The sequence below is a fragment of the Triticum aestivum genome, chromosome 7D, assembly GCF_018294505.1.
Source record: "Triticum aestivum cultivar Chinese Spring chromosome 7D, IWGSC CS RefSeq v2.1, whole genome shotgun sequence".
Classification (NCBI taxonomy): Eukaryota; Viridiplantae; Streptophyta; class Magnoliopsida; order Poales; family Poaceae; genus Triticum; species Triticum aestivum.
In genome coordinates, this window is record NC_057814.1 from 187,263,972 (window position 1) to 187,275,353 (window position 11,382).

General features: G+C 50.7%; 1 pseudogene; it reads right to left on the bottom strand.

The window, feature by feature from the left end:
• Positions 1-456: 456 nt before the first annotated feature.
• LOC123171029 (anthranilate O-methyltransferase 2-like) lies at positions 457-10,815 on the bottom strand (annotated as a pseudogene).
• Positions 10,816-11,382: the final 567 nt, after the last annotated feature.

The window sequence follows — 11,382 nt, forward strand, 5'->3', positions numbered from 1 at the left end:
TCAAAATTATTTCTTTGAAAAAAATCAATTTTTAAAGCCAGTTTATTCAGCACGAATGATTTTGACCCAATTTAAATAGATTGTGGTTGCCTGCATAGGCTGGTGTGCATTGGGGGTGGGGAGGGTAAGCGTGGTAGGTTACCCTTCATTAATAGACATATGGTATTGTGAGCATTCTCACAATGTGACATTTGTCTTTCTCCATTGAAAAGATGAAATACATGAGAAGTTCTAGGTTTATTATCGACCATTGGTACTTCAGTTTATTTACGACTTTGCAAGTTTTCTAATTTTCATTATAGAACACAAAAGAGAGACTTTTTTCTTAGAAAAAACAGGTGAGCAACACAGATGTAATATTTAACAATAGTAGGCGTTAACTTTATAATGTTCAGCATATACCACCAATTAAACTATATGTGGCCTTTTCCTTTTGCGATGAACTTTGTGTCCAGTTCAGTGCATGGCCTTCTTCAAGGATACCAAGATGATGGGGTACTTTGCCTTCGCTTTCTCCAGATGCTTTGCAACGACAGAAGCATACACTGCAAACAACTCCTCAATAATGTCATCTCCAAAGTGGTCTACTATCAGCGGCTCCAACACGGCCCTTATGCACTTGGCCACATTTACCCCGCTACTAGCACAGTCTAGTACCACATCACTGTCTAAGTCGTCCTAAGGATCCCAGTTGGATTCAAAGAGTCTGACATGCTCTATATCGAAGAGCTTACTCTCATTGATCAACACCTTCACCTCTTTCACCGATGGAGCATAGTATGGCAGGTTGAAGTCCAACTTGTCCTTCTCCACACGGCCCTATCATCCAACCCAATAATATTTAGGTAAGTGTGTACCGAATGAGAACTCTTATTTTGTAGAGACGTTTTTCTTTATTTTTTATCATTGAAATCGAAGTTATTGTATTAATTTGCACATGAATTCTTTTGTCCTCGCTTTTAAATGTCACTTGCCAGTTTTCTTTTCTTTTACAAGAATCTGTACTTCCACTTTGTATGCTCCTCATGCGATAATATATGTCACTTTGTCTTACATGGATGAAATTTTGTTCATGGAAAGTTGCTATGCTAGAATGAATTAACTTAGGAGCATATCAAGTTACATAAGCAATTATAAGTTTGTTAGTAAAGAGTAACATGGTGTAATCTTTACTGGCTAACAAAACAAATCATTGATGTAACCAACATGTACGTATGTACCTTTAGGACCAGAGACTGGAGAGATTTGGCAACCAATTCAAATAAGGTGCTAACGTCCCCATGCATCATCATCTCTTCACTCTTTCTTCCAATAAATGTTAGCAACATTCGGCCTCCGTTGACAAGCTCTCTGGAGCGCAGTGCAAGGAACAACTCAAAGTCCGTTTTGAATTGTTCTTGGAACAGCTTAATCACAATAGGTGGGGTAGTCTTTCCAATGTAGATGTTGCCTTCGTTCACGTGAGTGCAGCTTGAGAGTTCCTCGGGGACCTAGGTAATTAAGTATCGTAGCATAATTATTAAAGTAGTCGTGGTGCTCTTTCACCCCAATTAATCACTGATCCCTAGTAGAAAATCGAAGTGGTTCAGATCACTGACTAGTGACTTGTATCCTGATCATTGTTATTACTACGCAAGGACATCCACTTATTCTCTGCATTTCAATTTACGTTGCATATTTTTTTCTAACTTCTAAATATTAGATCGCATAGTAGGGCGACGGCTAAGGCGTAGCAAGCATGAGCATTTATGATTAGAGGGTGCATGAATTAGGGATATTAAGGATTGCCCGAACCCGGCCCGCTTCGTATTCTAGACTAGAAAATTCTGTTCTAGAAGGATTAGAGTGTGTTAGATTAATCTGTATTATTCTTGCAAAAAGATTGATTTATATTAGCCGGCTGTTTTGCGAGATGCCGCCTATTGTTGGCGCCACTTCTTCTACCTCTTAACTCTCTATTGTGGTTTCCCTCAACACACATCATGGAAGGAAGCTCAACGCAGACACACACACGCACAAGGAAGAGCACAAAAGCTTTGCGAGTGGCTCTGCTCCTTGACGTACACATGGGCTACATTTTTTCTTCCAGCCCTCACGGCCATTTTCCATTACTCAATGTGACACATATATACACAGGGCACACAGCCAGCCGTCACGTCCGGCCATCACGCACGCACTAACCGGCCAGCACATCCAGCCATTACTCCAACTAACTCCATGCATGATGCTAATCACTAACTACATGCACGTAATGCCATCCACTCCTATCCATGCGCCACCAACACACGGCCAAGAGCCACCGGCTTGGACTCATTCCATGCAAACTACACTGACTCATCTATGCACTAACTAACTAACCGAATCATCTGACTAGCTAGTATGGTACTGAACGTCGTCTAACGTGGTTTACTCCAACATAGGAGGGGACATCCCCGCCCTTATAAATCGTGTTCTGCCTCCTTCCACAACCGATGTGGGACTAAACCCAACCCAACAATCTCCCCCTCACACATCTGTCACCATGGGCCCGCTAACACCAGTGTTTTCAGCCCACCAACCATGACCGACCACCCGTGAGTCTACCGAGATTCATTCCGGGCACCTGGGCTCTGATACCACTTGTTACGCAACCCCATGTCTGCTATCACCAGCATTTCCGACCCACATGCGTCAACCAGGCCCAACCAGAGAGCAACACCGACTTATGACAAGCCTTGGGCCCTCTCCCCCCAAAAGACTAGCCTGTTAGGAGGGGATATCCCCGTCCTTATAAATCGTGTTCTGCCTCCTCCCACAACCGATGTGGGACTAAACCCAACACCGCCCTGCACCCCTAGCATGAACCAATGCATTAGCATCACCTCTAGCCTAAAAAACACATCTTAGCTCATCCCTGGTTTGCGTAATTTTTTTGATAAGGAAAGTAAAATGAAACGAAGGGAGAACTACCCTAGCTCATTTTAGTGCGAGTGTATTGGCGTCGAACGATACATTATTATAAATAAAGGGATATTATAGCATGCAAACAATTACCGGAAACTGTACCATGGACTAAGTTAATATAGGAAGTACACAGTAAAATTTAATACAGTAGGTTTATACTCATTGAAAAAATTTATATCATTGTATTTTTTGTTAACACATATTCTTTTGTTTATAAATTTTATTTATGTTGCCACGTGAACTTTCCATATGTACAAATTCCATAGTTTTGCAAGTATGGCGACAAATTTTCCCAATCAGCGACCATTCTCTATAATTTAATAGTATGGCTTGCATAGTTGCATGATCCACCACACCTAAAAGTTAATATGGACTGAACAATCTTGGAGTTGATCCAATACCTAACATGTTTTCTTCATTCATATCTGACAACGCCCACATAAATAAAGCTTGAGTTAGCGAACAACGATATTACACATCGTTAATTAACTAAAAATTGAAAACAATACTAGCTAGGACATAATTATCACGTTGCAGAGAATATGATGCATGCATACCTTAGAGCGCCACATGAGGGAGTAGGACGAGTGGAAGAAATGGACGCTCCGGGAAGGAAAAGCTTCCTGTATGTTAGAAGGGAGAGAGGGATTTGGTTGAATAGATCGTTGTATTACTGGACCTCGAGGGCGAGTATATATTGAGTACAAGACTTGGAGGGCAAGACGCCTCTCCTGGAGATAAGGTAGGAGACGGATTACAAATCCTAGACTACCAAATACAAGTATCCCAAATATATCTCTAACATCCCCCCGCAGTCGTAGCGGTAGCGTTGCGAACAACAGGAGCGTCGCGGACGGTCAGACTGGAGAGAATAGCAGCCGACGGACTGACATCCCCCCGCAGTCCTAGCGGGAGCGTCGTGGACGGTGTCACGTCGCGGACGCGTTGACTGTAGAGGAAGCCGACGAGTTTCTCAAGCGGATGATAGTCCTTTGTGCCGATGTCGATGTAGCCGAGAGCGTAGGGTGGTGTAGTCGTGGTCGAGGTAGCCGTGCGAAGAACGCCGTGGTCGATGTCGAGTCGGGGTAGCCGGTGTCGAGGGAGTCGCCGTGGAGCCGCAGGCGCAAGGAGGCGCCGAGTTAGTCATGGGCGCAGTAGTGTCAAAGAAGTGATGCGCCAGGAAGGAGAATGTTGTTGATGACGCGTCGCGCCGGGTTTGCCAACCCCGGGGACACATCGTAGACGAAGGCACGCGTCGGTGTTGCCAGCACCGGGCATGCGTAGACGGTCGAAGACGAAGTTGACGAAGCGCCGCACCAGGCTTGCCAGGCCCGGGGACACGTCGTGGATGAAGGCACGCGGCGGTGTTGCCAGCACCGGGCATGCGTAGACTGGGACCTGCACGAGTTGTACACCATATCGAAGAGGTCGGAGAGGCCAGCAGAGAAGGACTCGACGACGGTTGCGGCGTCAATCGGCGCGGGGCCAATGTCGCCCGCGGTTGTCGGAGTAGATGAAGCGGTCGGGGTAGATGACGGCGACGCTGGCGACGAGCTGGTGCTGGACGAAGACGAAGTGGGGTGGACGGGCGGCGGCAGCTACGGAGGTAGCCGCGGCGGTGGTGGCCTGACGGCGGCGGCGACGGCTAGGTTAGGAGTGCGGCGGTGATGCTCGAAGTAGGCGAAGAACCCTGACAGCGTGACGAAGACCGGCGCAGACGGTGGCGTTCCCGCGCCAAGGGAGACGGCGCGGTGCATACCATGGGAGGTCGACGCGCGGTGACGGCGGAGTGGACCGCGGACCCCGGCGCTACGGCCCAAGGGGCGACGCAGCGGCGGCAGGCGGGTCGGGGCGACGGCGGGAAGACCTCGGGGTGGCGGCCGGGACCGCGGGCCGCGACGCTGCGGCCCGAAGGGGCGACGCAACAGCGGTTCGCGAGTCGGTGCAACCGCGGGGACGGCCTCGGGACGGCGGCGTGGACCGCGTGCCACGCTCGCTACGGCCCGACGGGGTGACGCAGCGGCGGCGCGAGGGTCGATGCAGGCACGGGACGACCTAGAGCGGACGCCCTCGGGGCGGCGGGGGACCGCGGGCCGCGGCACTACGGCCCGAAGGGGCGACGCAGCGGTGACGTGGGTCGGTGCAGCCGGGAGAAGAACCACAGGGCGGTGGCGCTGCGGCCCGACGGGGCGATGCAGCGCCAGCCCGATGCTCGATCGATGAAGAGGCGCGCTGAACTCAGGGACAATCTTCACGGGACCTGCGGAGGCGCGCGTAACCGACGGGCCAGGTCGGTCGCGCGGCGAGCGGGTGATCAAGCCGATCGCGCGCGCGGTCGGGGACGCCGCTCGATGGAGGCGTGGTGGCGGCGGAGTTCGAGATGAAGCCGGCGACGACGGACGGCGTGGGACGTCGTGCGGATGAGCTTGTCAGCACCGGCACCCGCGCTGCCAAAGCAACGCCGACGCCCGGGCAGTGAGGCCCGAGCGACCAATGAAGCAGCGGAGCCCGAGTTGAGGCAGCCGACGAGCCTGACGCAGCCGTCCCGACGCAGCCGAGGACGAGGCCGGCAAGGTAGACATCCGGGCCGCCGTGCAGATGCGGCGGAGGCGGGTGATGTGGATCGATGGGCGGGCCGGTGCGCGAGCGACGACTATGATTGGCCGTCGCATGGCGCGAGGCCGCCGGGTCGGGGCAATGCAGGTGTCCCGGTCGGAGCAGGGCGGTGACGGCCGGCGCAGGGCGACGGGCGGACCGACGCGCGGACAGCGGCTGGCCCTGACGGGCCGCCTCGACGCGCGTGGCCGCCAGGTCGGAGGAGAGGCCGGCTGGTCGCGCCGGGATCGGAGTAGAGGCGCTCGGGGTCGACGGCGGCGGTGGACGACGCAAACCGGATCACATAGACCGAAAAACCAAAAAGTAGACGCCGATTAAAGCGACCGGCGAGAGAGAGAAAACCCGGGTCAAAGGATCGAGAAAAAAGACTCTCTAGGGCAGCCGGCCAACACGGCCGGCGGACGAACCCTAGGTACGGGCGGCGCGGCCCCCGGCGGCGGTCATGGAGGCCGACCGCCCCGGGGGCGGCGCGCAGGCGCGGAAGCGGCGGCGGCTAGGATTTAGGATCGACTTGCGATAGATACCATGTTAGAAGGGAAAGAGGGATTTGGTTGAATAGATCGTTGTATTATTGAGCCTCGAGGGCGAGTATATATTGAGTACAAGACTTGAAGGGCAAGACGCCTCTCCTGAAGATAAAGTAGGAGACGGATTACAAATTCTAGACTATCAAATACACGTATCCCAAATATATCTCTAACACTTAACACTGCAGTAGGATCCCGGCAGGCCCGCCACATAGTAGGGCTGCGTCTCTTTGCCTCCGAGATCCTCAAGTTGCTCCAGTGACCGGAAGACAAGGTTGAAATCGTTCCCTGGCAGGTCATTCAGGAAGAACTGCACCTCCACGGCGCGCCGTTCTTCTTCCGACTTCTGAGTGTTGAACTGGACCGCGCCGATCACCTCGGAGACGACGCGTAGGGTGTTCGGGCCCGATGAGGAGCCAAGGTCGGCGATAACCATCGTGCTCCGTCGGTCGGAGAGCGACTTGTACACCTCTTCTATGGCCTTGCGAAGCACCGGCCTTGTCTCCAAAATGGCTTTCTCCTGCATACATGCATGAAACACAGCAAATTAAGATCTGCTACTAGCTTGTAGTGCTTCCTACACACGGAGTATTTAACTTGACTGGCCACTTTGACTAAGAATGCTCTGAACTTGGGAGAGTCCACAAAACAATGACGTGAATAGCCGCCCATTAAGTGTTCCCAAAGATGAGATAGTGATTTTTTGTGGGTTCTCAAGCAATCATGCTGTACAATGCCAGCATCAGCTAGCATTTATATGATGTTATCTCTCGCCGCAACGGACAGAAGAGCAATAATTTTGAGATAAACTAAAAACATGAATGAGAGTTCATTTGAACAGCTTCAGAACTAGTTTTACGTATAGTCAAAACCGTTGCATTCTCATGACGCTCATTACATTATTTATGATCAAAACTCCCATCTTCATGTATTTCTTCATTTGAACAGCTAACTTCCAAAGAAGATGAGTTATCAACATTTTACAACCAATTTCGGAACTTAAGAAAACCACAAACCAGGGTGAAATTATGAGCGCACGCGCACCGGTAACTTCCTGGAGCTTGGTTTTGCTCGTGGCAGTTTGCTTTATACATAAAGCAGGTCAAAAGCCTTGGTTGGTATATTTTTCTTATGTACTGCATATACTATAAACTACTGTGTACTGCATAGTGGTATCTCTGCTAAATGTTTTTACTTCTACATTTTTATGCATGTTTAGCAATGATATTAGTTAAGCAGGTAATGCATTTTTGTTGTCTATTACATTCCTTAGTTGTACTCCACTGCACAACAATTGCCGGCTGCAGACTTGCCTAGCTTACTGTGTATTCTAAATTTTTATAGTTATCTAATGCATAAATGTGTCATCTATTGTTTGGTCAGTCTACTGCCACTACTGGAATTTTCACGTACGCCGGGTGTAATGCTCTTCGCCGAGTGCTAAAACACGGACACTCGGCAAAGCAAGCAAACTTTGCCGAGTGTCACTCTCGGCAAACTCAGCTTCACGGCAAACTGCCATCTTTGCCGTCACTGCCTCACGGCAAAGAGGCACCGCACGGCAAACCCTGCAAACGCCGAGAGCCGCTCACGGCAAAGAGGAGCCACGTGGCATGCCCGTCCGCAACAGACGGCTCCGTCAGTTACTGCGTACATTACCGAGAGCCGCCATACGACACTCGGCAAAGCATATGCCACATCCTATTTTCTTTTTTTGTGTGTGTTCTTTCTAACTGACATGTGGTCCCACTGGTCACATTTATCAGTAAAAGTTTCAAATAACTTGCTAAATATTTTTGAAAAAAATGACGATATCTTTGCCGAGAGCGGCTCTCGGCAATCCTCCTGACCAGTAGGACAGCGTGGCCCACATGGCAGCTGAGAGTTTACATATCTTTGCCGAGAGCTTGTCTCGGCAATGCTCGCCTTCTTTTCCGAGAGCTGCTCTCGGAAAAGTTGTGGCACAACAGTAGTGTCTCCCAGACGACCATGTTTCCGAGAGGTGCTCTCGGTAGTATATCGTTTTCCGAGTGTTGCTCTCGGAAATCTTTCCCATCCATTCTGCTGTTAAGCTATATCTTTTCTGATCCCTGCAGATAAAAACAACTACAGTGCAATTTGATCATATATAGGCATAATTTGATCTAGTCCACACATATATAGGCATAATTTGATCATATATAGGCATAATTTGATCTAGTCCACATATATATGCATAATTAGGGATAGTCCACATATTGTCACACACAAGTCGAATGTAGTATCCTAGTAGACGTCACACACAAGTCGCAAATTCATACATATTGTCACTACTTGCAAAACACGTGCATGTCACAATAGAAGTACACTTCTTCATATATAGATCATCTTGAGGAAGAGAGGCCATCGGGTTAACATTCCGGAGGAGGAGGGGCATCACTTGCACTGCTTCGAGATTGCATAAGAACCTATAAGAGTAGAGTCACGTGAGGGTGGTTCGTCCCTATGTAATGAATCTTCTACTCTAGTTTAGATAATGTTCTACCTGTAGTTGATCCTCAAGCAGCTTCAACCTCTTGTTCGTGTCTTCCCGTTCCTTTTCTCTGGACTCCTGCTCAGCCTTCCGCCTTTGCTCCTCTTCAACAGCCCGCTGCGCCATTAAATCCTGTAACATGGCATTAGGCTCATATAGGTTGGAACGGTGCTATTTCGTGGCATGGACATAAATGAAAGGTTAGGATGCTAACCTTGAGACGCGCTATCTCACGTGATGCGGCGGTTGGGCGACTCCGTATGGACGGAGTTGAGCTGGTGCTGAACGCGCGTATCTCGTGCAGCTTGCGATGCGAGGAGGTGGCGATCGCCCCGTTGCAAAGGAGGTGGCGGCCATGGCCCTTCCCCTCGCCAGCAATGATGAGAAGCTCAGGATCAAGGGGCTTGGACGTAGGTTCGGCTTCCTGCCCATGCACCTCCTGGAAGACCTCTTTGAAGGTCCCCCACTTCTCCTCCGCCGACTCGCTGCAGAACTCGGCGCCATCCTTCCCCTTGTGGCCTTCTTTCCAGGCTTCCAGGATATGGACCGGGCGACCAACCTCCGCCTCCTGCAAATTAACCATTGAGTTTAATGAACCAAGATGCACCGTACGAAAAATTCAACATCTTAATCCGCATACCATGTGTTGCTTGAGAGCGGTTAGGTTCCGGCTCCCCTGGACATGAGCCGGGCCTGTCAATTTGGCTCGATCGTTTCCCTTCTCCACATGTTGCGCCTGCCATGCTGGGTCACACCACATGTCAACAGGGCCTCCCAACAATCGTCCTTCATCCAGGGTTCCTTCACCTAGTCAGACAAAATCGAATAATTGAGGAACAAGAGGGATGAATCAAAGTACTAGCAACTGATGTAGTCACTTACCACTGACAGGTATTCTTCTCGCGACATGTTGGTCTGGCAAGCAGTCTTCCTTGTCATCTTCTCTCCCTTCTCATCGAGCGGCCGCACTGCATCACGGCTTTGTACCGCAGCGTGTGCTTAAGGCCAGAGAGTATCTTTTGGGCAGATTTCACGATGCCTTTGATCGCCTTCTGCTGCTCACCATCCACGCAAGCAAGGATTTGGATATGGAAAAATGCAATGGTGGGAGCGAAGATACTTACAAAAAAAGCATTGATGACTGGAGTGGCCATGGTGACATCGTGCTCATCCTTGTTGTGTAGGTAATGCTCCTAGGTTAAACCTGGTGACGGGGATCATCATCACCCGGCTTGGACAATCCAGGGAAGTGCTTCCTCAAGAGGGAGCCGATGACGTGGTTCGGCGGGCGCGCCCCCTTAGGTTGTGTTGGGATAAATGCCCACTGACTGCATGATATAAAAGACAAGCATATGTGAGTGTCAAAGTTGTGGCATCCAAAATATGATGCAAATGAAATGCTTGCTTACCCCTCTCATGTCGGGCAAATGACAGGACGGTTGCTGGCAGCAGTTGGTTCCGGGACCTTCCCCGGACCACGCCCGGATTTCTTCCTCTTGGAAGTGTTGCTCGAGGTATACCCTGAGCCGTCCGAGGTCTCCATGTCGCCCGACTCGGTAGCGAGCAGATCTGGTTCATCTAAGTCCACTCCGACATCGCCATCCGATGATGACTCGTCCTCGGGAGTGGCCTGATGGGAGGTGGATGACTCGGTCCTACCACTCGGGACTCTCCGGAACTTACTAGTGCTCCCATGAGAATCTGAAAAACAAAAAAATAATATGGTGAATATTAACCATACCACTTCAATAGGCATCAGATAGTGTTTGTTCTTCAAATTTTGAACCATACTACTCTAGGCATTACTCCAAACTTCCATACTACTCTAGGCATTACTAAACATGACCATCTTCCTCTACTACTTTTAACCACATTACTCCAAACTTCCAAAGCAAAATATCCTATTAGCAGAATCTGATACATTTGTGCATAGTTCCTGCATGATCGAACAAAGGAGAATCTGATACTAACCTGAGGGCATCACATTACTCTAGGCATTACTAAACAGGACCATCTTCCTCTACTACTTTTAATCACATTTGTGCATAGTTCCTACATTTGTGCATAGTTCCTACATTTGTGCAAAATATCCTACTCTAGGCATAGAATCTGATACTAACCTGAGGGCATCTCCAGCTGCCGCGCTACCGGAGGAGCTCCGCTGCGGCGGCCGTCCTTGGGCCGCATCGAAGAACCGCCGCGCCGGCTGCCGGCCATGAAGCTTGGGGGCGGTGGCCACAGTTGGGGGCGGTGGAGGAGGGGGTGGCGGTGGGAGAAGTTAGGAGCGGTGGAGGAGGGGTGGCGGCTGCAGTTGGTGGCGGTGGAGTGCGGTGGAGGAGGGGGTGGCGGTGGAGGAGGGGGTGGCGGTGGCCGCAGTTGGGGGCGGTGGAGGAGGGGGTGGCGGTGGCCGCAGTTGGGAGCGGTGGAGGAGGGGTGGCGGTCGTAGTTGGTGGCGGTGGAGGAGGGGGTGACGGTGGAGGAGGGGGTGGCGGTGGCCGCAGTTGGGGGCGGTGGAGGAGGGGTGGCGGTGGCCGCAGTTGGGAGCGATGGAGGAGGGGTGGCGGTGGAGGGCGGCAGTTGGTGGCGGTGGCGATTTCAGCGTCGGCGGCGGTGGTGCCGCAGTAAACACAGAAGGAGAAGAATGAACAGAGAAAGAAAGGGGAACGGTTAAGATCTAGGTTAGATTCTTTACCGAGAGCTCCTCTCGGAAAAAGTGGCCATTACCGAGAGCCGATAATCGACCCTCGGTAACCACTTCTCTAATTTTTCTTTCCTTCTCTTTTT